Here is a 15,644-nt window from a genome sequence, read left to right as displayed (position 1 = left end):
TGGAGACCTTTTCTGATGATTGCACAATGCTCAGCATGACTTGCGACTCCTCAGATACTGAAGCAGCCCATGGCCAAATGCAGCAAGGCCTGGAAAATATTCAGGTTTGTCTGACAAGTGGCAAGTAACATTCATGACACACAAGTGCCAGAGAGGATCTAACTATCGCCCCTTGACAGTCAATGGCATTGCCGTTGCCAGTATCAACATCCGGGGTTACCATTGACCAGAAACTGAACTGGATTTGCCATATAAATACAGCGGCTGCCAGAGCAAGCCAGAGGCTGGGAATTCTGCAGACAATGACCGACCTCCTAACTTCCCAAAGTCTACCCATTGTCCGCAAGGCACGATAATAATAATATAATAATCACTTATTGTCTCAAGTAGGCTTCAATGAAGTTACTGTGAAAAGCCCCTAGTTGCCACATTCCGGCGCCTGTTCGGGGAATGTGGTGGAATACTCTCCACTTGCCTGGATGAGTGCAGCTCCAACATCACTCAAGAAGCTCAACACCATCCAGGGCAAAGCAGCCTATTTGATTGGCACCCCATTCACCATTCGAAACATTCATTGCTTCTACCAGTGATGCACCATGTGTGATGAATGTAAGAAATTGGTGTATATATTGTATTATATGTATCTGGTGCAGTAATGCTTTTAAAAGCCTAAGTTAGGGTGTGTATATATCTGCTGCTGTAATTTATTTTTGAAATCCTGGTTTGATAAACAGCAAAACGTTGTGGCTGCAAAATGTGTAATTAAGATGTCATAAATATGAGGTCATTCTTCTTTCTGACCTGTATATGTTTACAAAGAGAAGCCTAGTGCGTTTTTGTTAGGATTTCTGGGGATTTCCTTGGAATAGATAATTAGAAACATTGTATTTAAACTTAATCAAGTAGGTCATGAGTAGAATGGGGATGATATAATTAATGGGAGGAGCCAGGACTGTAGCAGGCAGAGTTTGAGTTTAGTTTTGGCTGTGAGCTGAATAGCAGCTTCTGCAGAAGGCTGTCAGAGATTCAGCATTAATCTGACATGATCTCTCTCTCTTCAAGCAGTCTTTCAAAAGATATCTCTATCCAAAGATTGTCAAGTAATCCTGTGTTTGCTAACTCTATTTAAAAGTGTTTTTTGACTTGTAATGGGTTTTGCTTGATTGGAGATAAAGCAAGTATCACTTAGAAGTTGTTAAACTTGTAACTGTAAGCTATAGTTCTGTGATTTTAAGGTAGTTATGTGTTAATAATAAAGTTTATTTTAATATACCATATCCCTATTTTTGGGTGGAATCATTTCTGGAGTGGGGTATCCTTTCCTCACACTATTACAAATCTAGAAAACGCACTGGGGTTCCCATTGAGTATCCTGGCAAATTTTAGGATCTGGTCCGGGATCGTAATAAGTGGCAACAAGATGCACTTCAGGAGTTCAATGCAGCTCTTTCAACAGCACCTTCCAAGCATGAGACCTCTATGACAGAAAAGGATTAGGGCAGCAGATGCCTGGAAACAACACCACCTGCAAGCTCCCACCCAAGCTGCTCCCTATCCTGACTTGGACATATACCGCCATTCCTTCATTGTCACTGGATCAAAATCCTGGAATTACCTCCCTAACAGCACTGTTGGTGTACTTATAACACATGGATTGCAGTGGTTTAAGAAGGCAGCGCACAACTACCTTCTCCAGAGCAATTAGGGATGGGCACAAATGCTGGCTTTGCCAGAGATGGCCACATTCCATGAACGAATAAAATAAATTGGACCTTAATACTTCCTCCATTGCTTAAGCTGCATCCAATAAGCCAAGTGTTGTATTTTATCAGATAATGTCAGACATTAGAAGTCACTCGCACAAATCCCACCATAATATGTTGTACCAGAACATCAACATGAAAACTGGCAGAGTGTTACTTAAAACCAAATTAGTTCAATAATGTATGTCCATGAAGGGGACCTGCAATCCAGTCCAGGTTTGGTCTATATGCCATTCTGTAACCATACCCTGTACTTGTCTCTTTGCACAACACGGGAGAATGAGTGGGCTACAAGGTTCTCAGATGCTGCACTGGGGGTCTTGGTGGAGGAAGTAGAAACAAAGAGACATATCCCGTATCTACAGTCATCCATCAAGACACATAGAATCATAGAATTTACAGCGGAAGGAGGCCATTCAACCCATTGAGTCTGCACCGGCTCTTGCAAAGAACACCCCACTTAAGCCCACGCCTCCACCCTAACCACGTAACTCAGTAACCCCACCTAGCACATTGTCAAAGGTAGTGGGTGCAGTCAATACCAGGAGTCAAGCCCTCACAATCTGGATGCAGTGTTGCAAGAAGCACAATAACCACATATAAACCAGTGGCTACAGCATATCCTCCTAACTAAAGAAGTCGCCTCATCCACTGCTCAATTCACCACACACCCATTCTTACTCGCACCGATCTATATTAATCAACCGTCAAGTTTAACAGTTATGTGCTTCACCTCACCTTCAACACTGTAAACCTCACAAACTGGTGTTAAACAATGACAACTGCATCAGCCAAACAGGTTGCATGACACACACACTTCTCCATCGCTTTCAGGGCAAGGTGACACACAATCACAGAAGCTAACCAGAGAGAGATAGGTGTAATGATATGTAGATAGGTATACCAGTGAAGGGTTAATTATTACATCTCAGTGTAATTCAAATACTAGAGGGCACCACCAGTTCCCAGTATAAATATTAGAACTCAGGGAATCTTGGGTTGTCAGTTAGGTGTTAGCAGAGGAGAGAGATTGATCACAGCTCAAGGACCAGTTTAGATTAGAGAGAAGTAGCACAAGGGCATCATTAGTTAATTCCAGATTATAGATTAATGTTTGACAAACTCAATTTTACTTTATTAATAGTTATAGCTCTATAGAGTGTGCAAACTCTGTTTAATTTAACCGTTATTCAACAAATCAGTTTTGCTTCAAGTGAAAGATTGGTGATTTCTTTATAATCAACTCATCAGACCATTCTGGATCATATGGCAAAGAGTAATGACATATTACCACAAAGTGTAACATAACAACAGGAACAGAGAAACAGGAGAAGGTCATTCAGCCTGTCGAACCTGCTTCACCATTCAATGTGATCATGGCTGATCATCCACTTCCATGCCTATATATTCCTTTATGTCCTTGGTGGGCATATCCTAACCCCCATGGAGGGGTTGGTGCTCACCAGCCTCGCAATGAAGGCTATGGCCAGGGACTGAGCTGAAATCATCAAAGAGGATGGTATCAAAGAACAAAGAACAGTACAGCACAGGAACAAGCCCTTCGACTCTCCAAGTCTACGCTGCCCATGATGCCCATCTAAACTAAAACCTTCTGCACTTCCGGAGTCCATAACCCTGTATTCCCATCCTATTCATGCATTTGTCAAGGTGCCTCTTAAACATTGCTATCATACCTGCTTCCACCACCTCCCCGGCAGCGAGTTCCAGGCACTCACCACTCTCTGTGTAAAAAGCTTGCCTCGCACATCTCCTCTAAACTTTGCCCCTCGCACTTTAAACCGATGTCTCCTAGTAATTGACTTTTCCACCCTGGGAAAGAGCTTCTGACTATCCATTCTGACCATGCCACTCATAAATTTATAAACTTCTATCAGGTCGGTGCTCAACCTCTATCGTTCCAGTGAAAGCAATCCACGTTTATCCAACCTCTCGTCATAGCTAATATCCTCCAGACCAGGCAACATCCTGGTAAATCGCTTCCGTGCCCTCTCCAAAGTCTCCATACATTTCTGTTGTATGGCAATCAACATTGTACACAATATTCCAAGCGTGGTCTAACTAAGGTTTTGTATAGCTGCAGCATAACTTCCCAATTTTTATACTCAATGCTGTGTGCCTTCTTGACTACTTTCTCCACCTGCATTGCCACTTTCAGTGACCTGTTGACCTGTATGCCTAGATCTCTCTGCCTGTCAATACTCTTAAGGGTTCTGCCATTTAATGAATGCTTCCCACCTGTATTAGACCTTCCAAAATGCAATACCTCACATTTGTCTAGATTAAACTCCATTTGCCATTTCTCAGCGAAAGTCTCCAACTGATCCTGCTGTATCCTCTGACAATCCTAATCATTATCTGCAATTCCACCAACCTTTGTGCTGTCCTCAAACTTACTAATGAGATCAGATACATTTTCCTCCAAATAATTTATACATACTACAAACAGCAAAGGTCCCAGCACTGATCGCTGTGGAATACTGCAATACTGCTAGTCACACGACTCCATTCTGAAAAGTACCCTTTCACTGCTACCCTCTGTCTTCTATGACTGAGCAAGTTCTGTATTCATCTTGCCAGCTCATCTCTGATCCTGTGTAACTTCACCTTTTGTAGCAGTCTGTCATGAGGGACCATGTCAAAAGCTTTACTGAAAACCATGTAGACAATATCCACTGCCCTACCTTCATCAATCATCTTTGTCACTTCCTCAAAAAACCCGATCAAGTTAGTGAGACATGACCTCCCCTTCACAAACCGTGCTGCCTCTCGCTATCCTCATAGCATATCCATCTTCTCACTCCCAGTTCATCCTCATCCCACTTACTCTTCTGATTTACAAGCTGAAGATGGTATAAGGATACATCTCTTACTTTCCCCACATAACAGACTTGTCCTTGTGCATTCTTCCTTTCAGATATCCAAGAACTACAACCTGCCCAGGCAGTGGAGGGACACCAAGGAGACAGTGATGATGGAGATACAGCACAGCACAGTCACTTTATTTTACACTCACAGCTACCGGCAATGTGAGGACAGGATCTGCACATGGTGAGACACTAGGTACAAGTGAGCTGTAACTAGGGCAGGTGTGAGAAGGCACAGGTGCCAGCTCCCTGGAGGGTGAGGTCATACAAAAGGTTCAGTGGCAGAGGACTCAGAAATTTGATGAGGCAACCAAGAGATGAAATCTGATGGATGTACATAACAAATTCCTTGGAAAGCCTCCATAAAAGCCTGCGGTCAATTTCTATGAGCATGAAAGAATTCAACACTAACTTGTCTCAGGGCTTTGCACAGAGCTTGGGGCCCATCCATTCCAGCACGGAAATGATGGACAACCCAGTTCCCACACTAATGGGCCTAACCATCATTCAATGTCTGATGGCCAATACTGCAATTTCCATTGCGGCAGAAGCTGCTACCCAATGTCTGACAGCTGCAGTGGAAGCGCAGACAATGCACAAACGCATGCACGTTCCCCTATTGCCGTGCAAATGCAAGGGCAGCACGGTAGCACAGTAGTCAGCACTGTTATTTCACAGCGGCAGGGACCCGGATTTGATTCCCTGCTTGGGTCACTGTCTGTGCGCAGTCTGTACGTTCTCCCTGTGTCTGCGTGGGTTTCCTGCGGGTGCTCTGGCTTTCTCCTGAAAGCCGTGCTTGTGAGGTGAATTGGGCATTCTGAATTCTCCCTCTGTGTACCCGAACAGGTGCCGGAGTGTGGCAACTAGGGGCTTTTCACAGTAACCTCATTGCAGTGCAATGTAAGCCTTCTTGTGACACTAATGAAGACTATTACAACTGCTTCCATCATGGCTCTGGATCACAGTGTTTAAAGGAGCTTGCAGGCTCGCCTAGTAGTCAAGGAATCTGACTTCCAAGATTACTTCCAAGAAGTTTGGGATAAGAAATTTGGGGAGACAATACAGGCTCAATGGTTCAACTTTGAGGAGAGTACAGGAGCAGCGGGACCTCGGAGTTCAAGAGTATAGTTCTCTGAAGGTGGACAGGCAAGTTGAAACAGTTGTTAAGAAGGCTTCTAGGATCCTTGGATTTATAAATAGAGGCATAGTGTAAAAGCAAGAAAGTGTTGCTACATCTTACAAATCATTGGTCAGAACACATTTGGAGTATTGTGTTCAGTTCTGGGTACCTTATTTAAGGAAGGTGTTAAAGTCCTGGAGAGAGTGCAGAGGAGATTTACCAGAATGATACCAGGAATGAGGAATTTTCGAGACAGGGAAAGATGGAGAAATTGGGTTTGCTCTCCTTATAGCAGTGAAGATTAATAAGTGACCTTATTGAGATGTTCAAAAATTCAGAACAATTTTGACAGGGTAAAGAAGGATATTCTGTTTCCACTCGTTGGGGTTTGGAATCCGCTGCCTGAGAGAGTGGTGGAGGTGGGTTCCATAGGAGGTTTCAAAGGAGAGCTGGATGTATTTGAAAGTGATGAATTTAGAGGGCTGCAGAGTTAGGGCTGGGGAATGGGGCTAGCCAGGTGGCTCTTTCGGGAGTCGGTGCAGCCGAATGGCCTTCGTCTGTGCTGTAACATTCTATGATTCTATTACAAGGTTTGCTGAAGTATCCACTACGGGGGCACAAATGTGTTGTCCTCTCTCAGAGTCCTAACCACCAGCACCCTGACACTTGCCTGCCAGCCAGACAGGCCAAACTATTGCAGCTTCTGTCAAGATGCTGCAGTTTGCAGCTGAGTTTCCTAGGTCAGAGCTGCTTGGACTTGACCTTCAAGGCCTACCTCAGTGTCCTCCTTTTAAAGTCCTTTTATTAACCATGTCACAGGCACTACAAGCATGCTTTGGAGCACTGGACCACGCAAAGACATAGAAAAGGCAGGTGCTAAGAGAATGTACAAGTCTGATTTACTGGACTATTACAGACATTGTGTCCAAGTGGACACTGATATCAGTGACTGAGTGAAGATAAGGGGCGAAATTCTCCGTAATCGGCGCCGACTGGCGCCAAAAACAGCGCCAGCTGGCGGGCGGCGCATGCGCGGGAGCGTCAGCGGCCGCTCACGGCATCCCCGCACATGCGCAGTGGAGGGGGTCTCTTCCGCCTCCGCCATGGTGGAGACCGTGGCGAAGGCGGAAGGAAAAGAGTGCCCCCACGACACAGGCCCGCCCGCGGATCGATGGGCCCCGATCGTGGGTCAGGCCACCGTGGGGGCACCCCCCGGGGCCAGATCGCCCCGCGCCCCCCCCAGGACCCTGGAGCCCGCCCGCGCCGCCTTGTCCCACCGGTAAGAGAGGTGGCTTAATCCACGCCAGCAGGACAGGCATTCCAGCAGCGGGACTTCGGCCCATCCGGGCCGGAGAATCGCCGGGGGGGGGGGGCCCGCCAACCGGCGCGGCGCGATTCCTGCCCCTGCCGAATCTCCGGTGCCGGAGAATTCGGCAACCGGCGGGGGCGGGATTCATGCCAGCCCCTGTCGATTCTCCGACCCGGCGAGGGGTCGGAGAATCCCGCCCATGATGTTCACATGCTGACATTCTGCAGGGTCTGGTGAAGACAGGTGGGCTGGAGAGAGTTCTATGAGTGTCCTGAGCTGGTATTTAAATATGGCGCCAGGATCTTCGAATCCACCGGCAGAGGGCGGGTAGACAAATCAGCTGGCAGCCTGCCAGGAGGGTCAGAGAGGAACCTGTCTGTGCATAATCAATGAGGTTCTAAGTGCTGAATCTGGGGCGAAATTCTCCGTAATCGCGCGATGTCCGCTGACCGGTGCCAAAATCGGCGCATATCAGTCCGGCATCGCGCCGCCCCAAAGGTGGGGAATCCTCCGCATCTTGAGCGGCCGAGCCCTAACCTTGAGGGACTAGGCTCGCGCTGGACTGATTTCCGTCCCGCCAGCTGGCGGGAAAGGCCTTTGGTGCCCCGCCAGCTGGCGCGGAAATGACATTGCCGGGCGGCGCATGCGCTGGAGCGTCAGCGGCCGCTCACGGCATCCCCGTGCATGTGCAGTAGAGGGGGTCTCTTCCACCTCTGCCATGGTGGAGTCCGTGGCGAAGACGGAAGGAAAAGAGTGCCCCCACGGCACAGGCCCTCCCGCGGATTCCAGCCCCCGCCGAATCTCCGGTGCCGGAGAATTCGGCAACTGGCGGGGGCGGGATTCACGCCAGCCCCCGGCGATTCTCCGACCCGGCGGGGGGTCGGAGAATCCCGCCCAAGATGTGGGACCGTTTGTGAAAGTGGAATTCAAGTTACATTTACTGGTATTTCAGTTGGGTGAGTTGCCCACAAAATGGTTTAGGTTGCCTCCCCTTTTCCTCTTCTTCCTCCACCTTCTCCTTATCTTTCTGCTCTTTAGCTTCTCACAGTATAGCTGGTGGAAAGGGCTGTTATCTCATAATAACAAGGTAGTGCAGCATGCAGTAGACAACCGTAAAACTTGGCACGGACTTTGCTGGGTACTACAGGCTTCTCCAGGGCAGACCAGGTAGAACAAGTGTTATTTCAGCATGCCAGTTACCTGCTGTATCACATGATGCCTTGGTGTACATGGGTTACGCATCAGAAGGATCAATCACATCATTAGCAGATAGTCCTTGTCACCTGATTGGTTTGTTGTGGTGGCTCAAATGCAGCTGGCACAGTAGACTGCTACAGAATTAAGGCACCATGACAGCTGCCAGGATAACTGCCATTGATCATCATGAGTCGTTGCCCATGGCATGCCTACTGGAGAATGTGACATTCCTTTTGGTTCTGGCATTGTGCAATGTTGACATCTGGCATAACATCCCATTTGGAATCACGAGCTTTCGAAGCGTAGCTCCTTTCATCAGGTGAGTTTGTGATTCCAAATAAACCTATTGGACTTTAATCTGGTGTGGTAAGTCATCTAACTGTGCCCACCCTAGTCCAACTCGGCATCTCCACATCATGGGTACAGCAAGTGATTAGGAAGGCAAATGGAATGTTGTTGCTTATTGCAAGGGGAATAAAATGTAAAAGTAGGGATGTTTTGCTACAGTTATACATGGCTTTGGTTATACCATAGCTGAAGTATTTTGTGCAATTGTGGTCTCCTCAGTTAAAAAAGGACATAATGGCAGTTTGGAAAAGGTTCATCCACTGAGGGCGACACGGTAGCACAGTGGTCAGCACTGCTGCCTCACAGCGCCAGGGACACAATCCTGGGTGACTGTCTATGTGGAGTTTGCACTTTCTCCCTGTGTCTACGTGGGTTTCCTCCGGGTGCTCCGGTTTCCTCCCACAGTCCAAAAGGTTAGGTGGATTGGCCATGCTAAATTGCCCCTTAGTGTCCAGGGATCTACAGGTTAGGTGGGGTTATAGACATAGCGTACGGGAGTGGACATTGGTAGGGTGTCCTTTCAGAGAGGGTCAGTGCAGACTCGATGGACCGAATGGCCTCCTGCGGCACTGTCTCTGGTTCAATGATTCCTGGAATAAAAGGGTTGTCTTATGAGGAAAGGTTGGACTTGTATCCATTAAAGATTAGGTGACCTTATTGAAGCATGTAAGATATTGAGGGGATTTGACAGGGTAAATGCTGAAAGGATGTTTGCCCCTTGTGGGTGAGACTAGAATTTGGAGGCACAGTTTAAAAATACGAGGTTTCCCATTTAAGAAGGAAATAATAAGAAATGTTTTTTCTCACAGCATCATGAGTATGTGGAACTCTCTTCCCAGAGCAATGTAAAGGTAGGGTCATTGAATGTTATTAAGGCAGAGGTAGATATCCTCTTCACTAACAAAGGAATCAAAAGTATCACTTGGCACTGAGGCAACAGTCAGTTCAGTCATGATAGTATTGAATGACAGAGAGGGCTCAAAGGGCTGAATGGCCGACCCTTGCTTCTAATTATTACGTTCGTATGGATGATTGTGTGACGCCCGTGAAGTAATGTGCATGCAGTCAATGGTACCCTGCACCATGGGAAAGTCTGCAATCTCGAGTGAAGCCATGTGCTCAGCCCAGCTGCTTGTCTCTGGCAGTAGAGAATGAAATGTAGATGGTTCTCTTTGAGTAATGAGTCACAGCGACTTCCCATACACAACAGTGGCCAGCCAATTGAGACATGTTGCTAATGCCTCCAGCTGCAGGCTGGAAGCAGTCAGACATGTAAGAGTTCATAGGGTCATCCTCACATCCACTGGCAATGCAAACCTTGCTCAGCTCAGAGTTGCAATAGTGCTGCAGATTTTAGTGAAGTAATCTTAAACAAAACAAAATACCTCCTCCATCCTACCTTTATACAACTAATATCACCTTCTCCTGCCAGTAATGTTTACCCTGTCTAGTGATCTACACATCTTTGTTACAATTTCTCCTAGCTCCACCAATCACTGACCTTCTGCTCTGTTCCAGCCACTACCCCACCTCTTGTACAGTATATGATCCAACACATTTCTCCCTCTCTTTAGCTCTGAAGAAGACTGTATATGTTCATAGATCATTGAAGTTGGCAGGAGAGGGCTGTTAATAAAGCATATAGTATTCTGGGCGTTATTAATAGGGGCATAGAGTGGTCAGATTCCACACAACGACGAGTCAGAAGGCAGGAGGGAGATAGAGAACCTAGTGGAGTGGTGCAACGACAACAATCTATCCCTCAATGCCAGCAAAACTAAAGAGCTGGTCATTGACTTCAGGAAGCAAAGTACCGTACACACCCCTGTCAGCATCAACGGGCCCGAGGTGGAGATGGTTGATAGCTTCAAATTCCGATGGGTGCACATCACCAAAAATCTGTCCTGGTCCACCCACGATGACGCTACGACCAAGAAAGCACAACAGCGCCTATACTTCCTCAGGAAACTAAGCAAATTCGGCATGTCCACATTGACTCTTACCAACTTTTACAGGTGCACCATAGAAAGCATCCTATCTGGCTCCATCACAGCCTGGTATGGCAACTGCTCAGCCCAAGACGCAAGAGACTTCAGAGTTGTGAACACAGCCCAGTCCATTACATGAACCTGCCTCCCATCCATTGACTCTATCTACACCTCCCGCTGCCTTGGGAAAGTGGGCAGCATAACCAAAGACCCCTCCCACCCGGCTTACTCACTCTTCAAACTTCTCCCATCGGGAAGGAGATACAAAGGTCTGAGGACACGCACGAACAGACTCAACAACAGCTTCTTCCCCGCTGTTACCAGACTCCTAAACGACCATCTTATGGACTGATCTGATTAATACTACGCTCCTGCATGCTTCACCTGATGCCGGTGTCCATGCATTTACATTGTGTACCTTGTGTTGCCCTATTACGTATTTTCTTTTCTTTTCATGTACTAAATGATCTGTTTGAGCTGCACTCAGAAAGATACTTTTCACTGTATCTCGGTACACGTGACAATAAACAAATCCAAATCCAAGAGCCAGGAGGCCATGCTGAACTTGCACAAGACACTAGTTAGACCGTAGCTGGACTATTGTGTCTAGTTCTGGGTGCCGCAAGACAGGAAAGATGTGAACATAGTGGAGAGAGTGCAGAAGAGGTTTACAAAGATGGTTCCGGGGATGAGAACCTTCAGTTATGAGGATAGATTGGAGAGGTTGCGACTGTTCTCCTTGGTGAGACGAAAGCTAAGAGGAGATTTGATAGAGATGTTCAAAATCATGAGCGGGCTGGACTGAGCAGATAAGGAGAAATTGTTCCTGCTATAAAAGGATCAAGAGCGAGAGGGCACAGATTTAAAATGATTTGCAAAAGAAGCAAGTGGGATGTGAGAAAAAAACTTTTCACACAAAGGGTGGTTTGGGTCTGGAATGCACTGCCTGGAAGTGTGGTGGAGGCAGGTTCAGTAGAGGCATTCAAGAAGGTATTGGATGATTATTTCATAGAAACAATGGGCTGGATTCTCTGGTCGCCGACGCCGAAATCGCGTTCAGCGAACGGCCGGAGAATCTAAGTTTTCGACCAAATCCGGGGCAATGGCACTTTCGCAATGCTCCACCCCCTCCAAACACCGCGCCACGTATTGATGGCCTCAGGACATTGCTTAACGCCTGCCCCCCGTGCTCCGGCCTTGACTGGCCGAGTTCCCGACGGCATGAATCGCGTGTGGTCTCACCTGTCGGGAACTCAGCGTGGCGGCTGCGGACTCAGTCCAGCCCCACCACAGTCGGGGGAGGGCCGATCCGCGAAGATGGGGGGAGCATTATTCGGGGCTGGGAGCACTGTGGGGGTATGGTCCGAGGCGCGCGAGCCGGCCAAAGGGGGGGACTATTCTGCGGGCCGGGCAAGCGGGCTGTGTCCGCCATGAAGCACGACGCTGCCGTTGCAGGCCGCCGCCGCCGTGCGCGGCCAAGGACCCGGCAATTCTCTGGGGCATATCGGCGGCTAGGACCAGGTGCTCTACGCTGCCTTCCTGCTAGCCCCCAGCAAAACGGGGAATCAGTGGCCTTTTTGCGCCAGTTTTCCTGGCGTAAAGCAGCACCGTTCCCACGCCGGCGTGGGATAGAGCCCCAGATTCGGAGAATCTAGCTCAATGTGCAGAGGTACGGGAAACGCCAGGGAAATGGCACTAAGTCATAATGTTCATTTGGAGGGCCGGTGCAGACAGGATGGGCCAAACGGCCTCCTCCGCACCTGAACAATTCTGTGCTTCTGTAAAGAACAGTCATGTGGACTTGAAACATGAACTTTATTTTCTCTCTTCACAAATGCTGTCAGGCCTGCTGTGTTTTCCCAGAATTTTCTGATTTTGCTTTATCCAGATTGCTGTTCAGGCAGGTGATTTGCTCCCTGAAAAACCTGAGCAAGTATGCCTTCTGGTTTCAAGCCCTTCTTTCACGCTTTTCTCTTCTTCTTCCAGCAATTTGTACTGCTTGTGCAACCAGCCTGCTCCAATTCATATTGTATTCAAAGAGGAATGTGAACCCATCACTGGGAACAACTGCTTAATGCCTTGAAATTGAATTGTTCAGAACATCCTGGGATTTCTGTAACCTGATACAGCGATAAATATAACTAAACACGTGTAGGCTCATTAAAAAATGCAAGAAGACATCAACCAGCCACAAACCTATGCGTGGTTGCTGATGCCCTATAAATAGTACTGGTGAGGCATCCTTCCTACTGCTGAATGCATATTCAGTTGTGTCAGGCAAAATTCAGACTGAAGCATTGAACGTCAATTGTCAGCAGTGGAGACAAATCAGCTTTGCACACCGATTGATGTCATGATCTATCTACTCCACATACTCTCAATGAATGTTCTCTCTGAGCGTTAACACCTGCTTGGATTTTCACTCCCAAGGTGAGCTGTGAAATCTCCTCGGCTTGCTACCTCTGCCTGGGGAAAAGTATCCTGAATGGTGGGATTTTCATTCCAGGTGGGTAGGTGTGGAATGGAGTCGGACCCTCCAGCTCCTAATGCTGAATTGAGGTGGCCGTGGGGGGTTACCAAGGGCTGTGGCAGGCTATTTAAGAGGCCTGCATCAGTTCCCTGGACTTCATTCCAATTGTTTTCTTAAACATTAGGGAATAGTGTAGATGGGCTTTAGAGTGGTTTCACAGGTCGGCGCAACATCGAGGGCCGAAGGGCCTGTACTGCGCTGTAATGTTCTATGTTCTATGTCTATGTCTTTAACCCTCATACCGCACACTCCCACTCATTCCCGTACCAGCCTCCCCGAACAGGCGCCGGAATGTGGCGACTAGGGGCTTTTCACAGTGAATTCATTTGAAGCCTACTTGTGACAATAAGCGATTTTTCATTCGGCATACATGTCAAATGAGCCCCCCCCCACCCACCCTCTTGTCTCCTTATAGCCCAGGTTAGTATCAACTCATGCAACTCATCCTCCCACTCCTTTTCCTTTGTACCCTCCATGCCACCACACCCAGTCTCCGCCGTATGCAGATCTCAGGAACCATGCTGAGATGAAATAAAACAAAGTTCGAAAGATCTATCACAGACTTCACGATATAAAAATATTCTGTTCAATACATTTAAATCCCTCAAGCACTTATCGATGCAAAAACAAACATTTGTATTTAGAACCCATATGAAAGACAGTTAATGCTTTGGTAACTTCTTGGAGCTGACAATCAAACTTACAGCCCCCAGTTCTGATCGTGACAGGTTGCGGAAAGCAGATAAGCTTTAATAATGCTATAATGATGGAACTTAGGATGATGTCAACAAACAACTATTGAAACTGCTAGAATATACTTTTTTCAACTCACAGACACAGGTAGGCAGTATCTTTCTCAAATTTGGGGATTAAAATAACTTTACAACTTGATAGTTATATGTAGTGTAAGGATGATTCGCATAGTTAATGTTGGGCTGGAGAACAGTACCACCCACAGAGTGATGTAAAAGGTCATTTGACAAGCGACATGTACACAAAGCAAACAGGTTAAGACATGAAGCAGTCATGATCTAGAGTAAGTATGAAGTTAGTTCATAGTCTGGCATATACCTTGTACATATATATTACCAATTAACAATTACTATTGAATCTTAGAAATATCTAATCATCTTTGTGAGACCTAATGAAAAAATCCTTATAATATTCTACATTCTTTGCTTCCTATTCATTCATGGGATGTGGGTGTTTCTGGATGGGCCAGCAATTATTGACTATACCCATTTGCTTTTGAACTGAGTGCATTTCGAAGGGCATTTTAATAGTCAACCACATTACTGTGGATCTAGAGTCATATGTAAACCGAACCAGATAAGGATGGCAGATTTTCTTCCCTCGTGAACCAGATGAACTTTTACAATTTCAAGGTCTTCGTTAGACTTTTAATTCCAGATTTTTCTACTGTGGTGAGATTCAAACCTAGGTTCCCAAAACATTATGCTGGGTCTCTGGAATATTAGTCCACAGAAAATACCACTATGTCACCACATCCCCTACATTCCCACTTCACCCTTCAAAGGCATTTATGTCTTCTGTAAAAACGTTTAACTCACACACTGTAGGATAAGGCTCTTTCTCCAGTGACACTGGGCTATGTTTCCCACATGTGGGAGTAACATTCTGCTCCCATTGCATCCCCCTCGCCCCCCACCTGCAGAATAAATGGCTCCTTCCAGATATGGGACAAGAATTCCTGATCCAGGATCTATCTGCCATTTTGGATACACTGCAGAAATTCCACAATTCTGTGAAAATCCATACCATAGACTCCAGCGTGATTTATCCCACAATTGTGTGCTTGTGCCACAGACTCCCATTTGGAGTTCAAAGGCCCCGGTTGGCTCTGAGTGCCCCAGCCACCCATGTCCCCCACCCCTGCCCCGCCGGTGCCCCCACTCATGGCCCTGTCCCTGCTGCCATGGCCACAATTTGATGGCACTGCCCTCAATGGGGGCTGCCGTTGGTGTGACCCTGGGTGTTCCCCCCAGTGGGTGTCGCCGGTTGAGTGGGGTGACCGGGGAGGAGGGTGCCACCCACCCATACAGTCGTCAACCCTGCCTTCACCCAGGGGGCCGGGGTGGGTGGCCAACAAGATGGCTGCCATAATGGGGCTCGGTGCGTGGGCACCGCCCTGTCATGTCGGGGGCTCCCTGACTGCTTGGCCTGTCCCCTCAGCCGCCTCTGCTAGAGAGCTCAATATTACTACGAAAAAGATGAGAGTGATGTAAAAATATTTGCCTAAAATAAAATCAATTTAGGACACAACTAATACATGCGAATTAGAGAGGCTGAGGCAATAAGGTATTGTATCACAGGTTGGATCAAAGGTTGGATAAATCTTGGATAATTTAACTTTGGATAGGTGGATACGATGTGAAATTTTAAATTGTAGCAACCTGTGGCATGCACAGATAGGTGAGGAATGTACATGAGAGAGAATAGACTCCTAATTATACTCTAAGAAGACTGAATCAAAATCTTGCTCC

The 15,644-nt window shown here is 47.1% G+C and overlaps 1 protein-coding gene across 1 annotated transcript in view; it reads right to left on the bottom strand.

Moving 5' to 3' along the window:
• Positions 1-15,644, bottom strand: part of LOC140385722 (unconventional myosin-Id-like) — a 264,080-nt gene that overhangs the window by 241,776 nt on the left and 6,660 nt on the right. The window lies entirely within an intron of this gene.

The sequence above is a fragment of the Scyliorhinus torazame genome, chromosome 11 (assembly GCF_047496885.1).
Source record: "Scyliorhinus torazame isolate Kashiwa2021f chromosome 11, sScyTor2.1, whole genome shotgun sequence".
Lineage (NCBI taxonomy): Eukaryota > Metazoa > Chordata > Chondrichthyes > Carcharhiniformes > Scyliorhinidae > Scyliorhinus > Scyliorhinus torazame.
The sequence above is the reverse complement of the archived record's forward strand: the minus strand, read 5'-3'. Positions and strand labels throughout refer to the sequence as shown.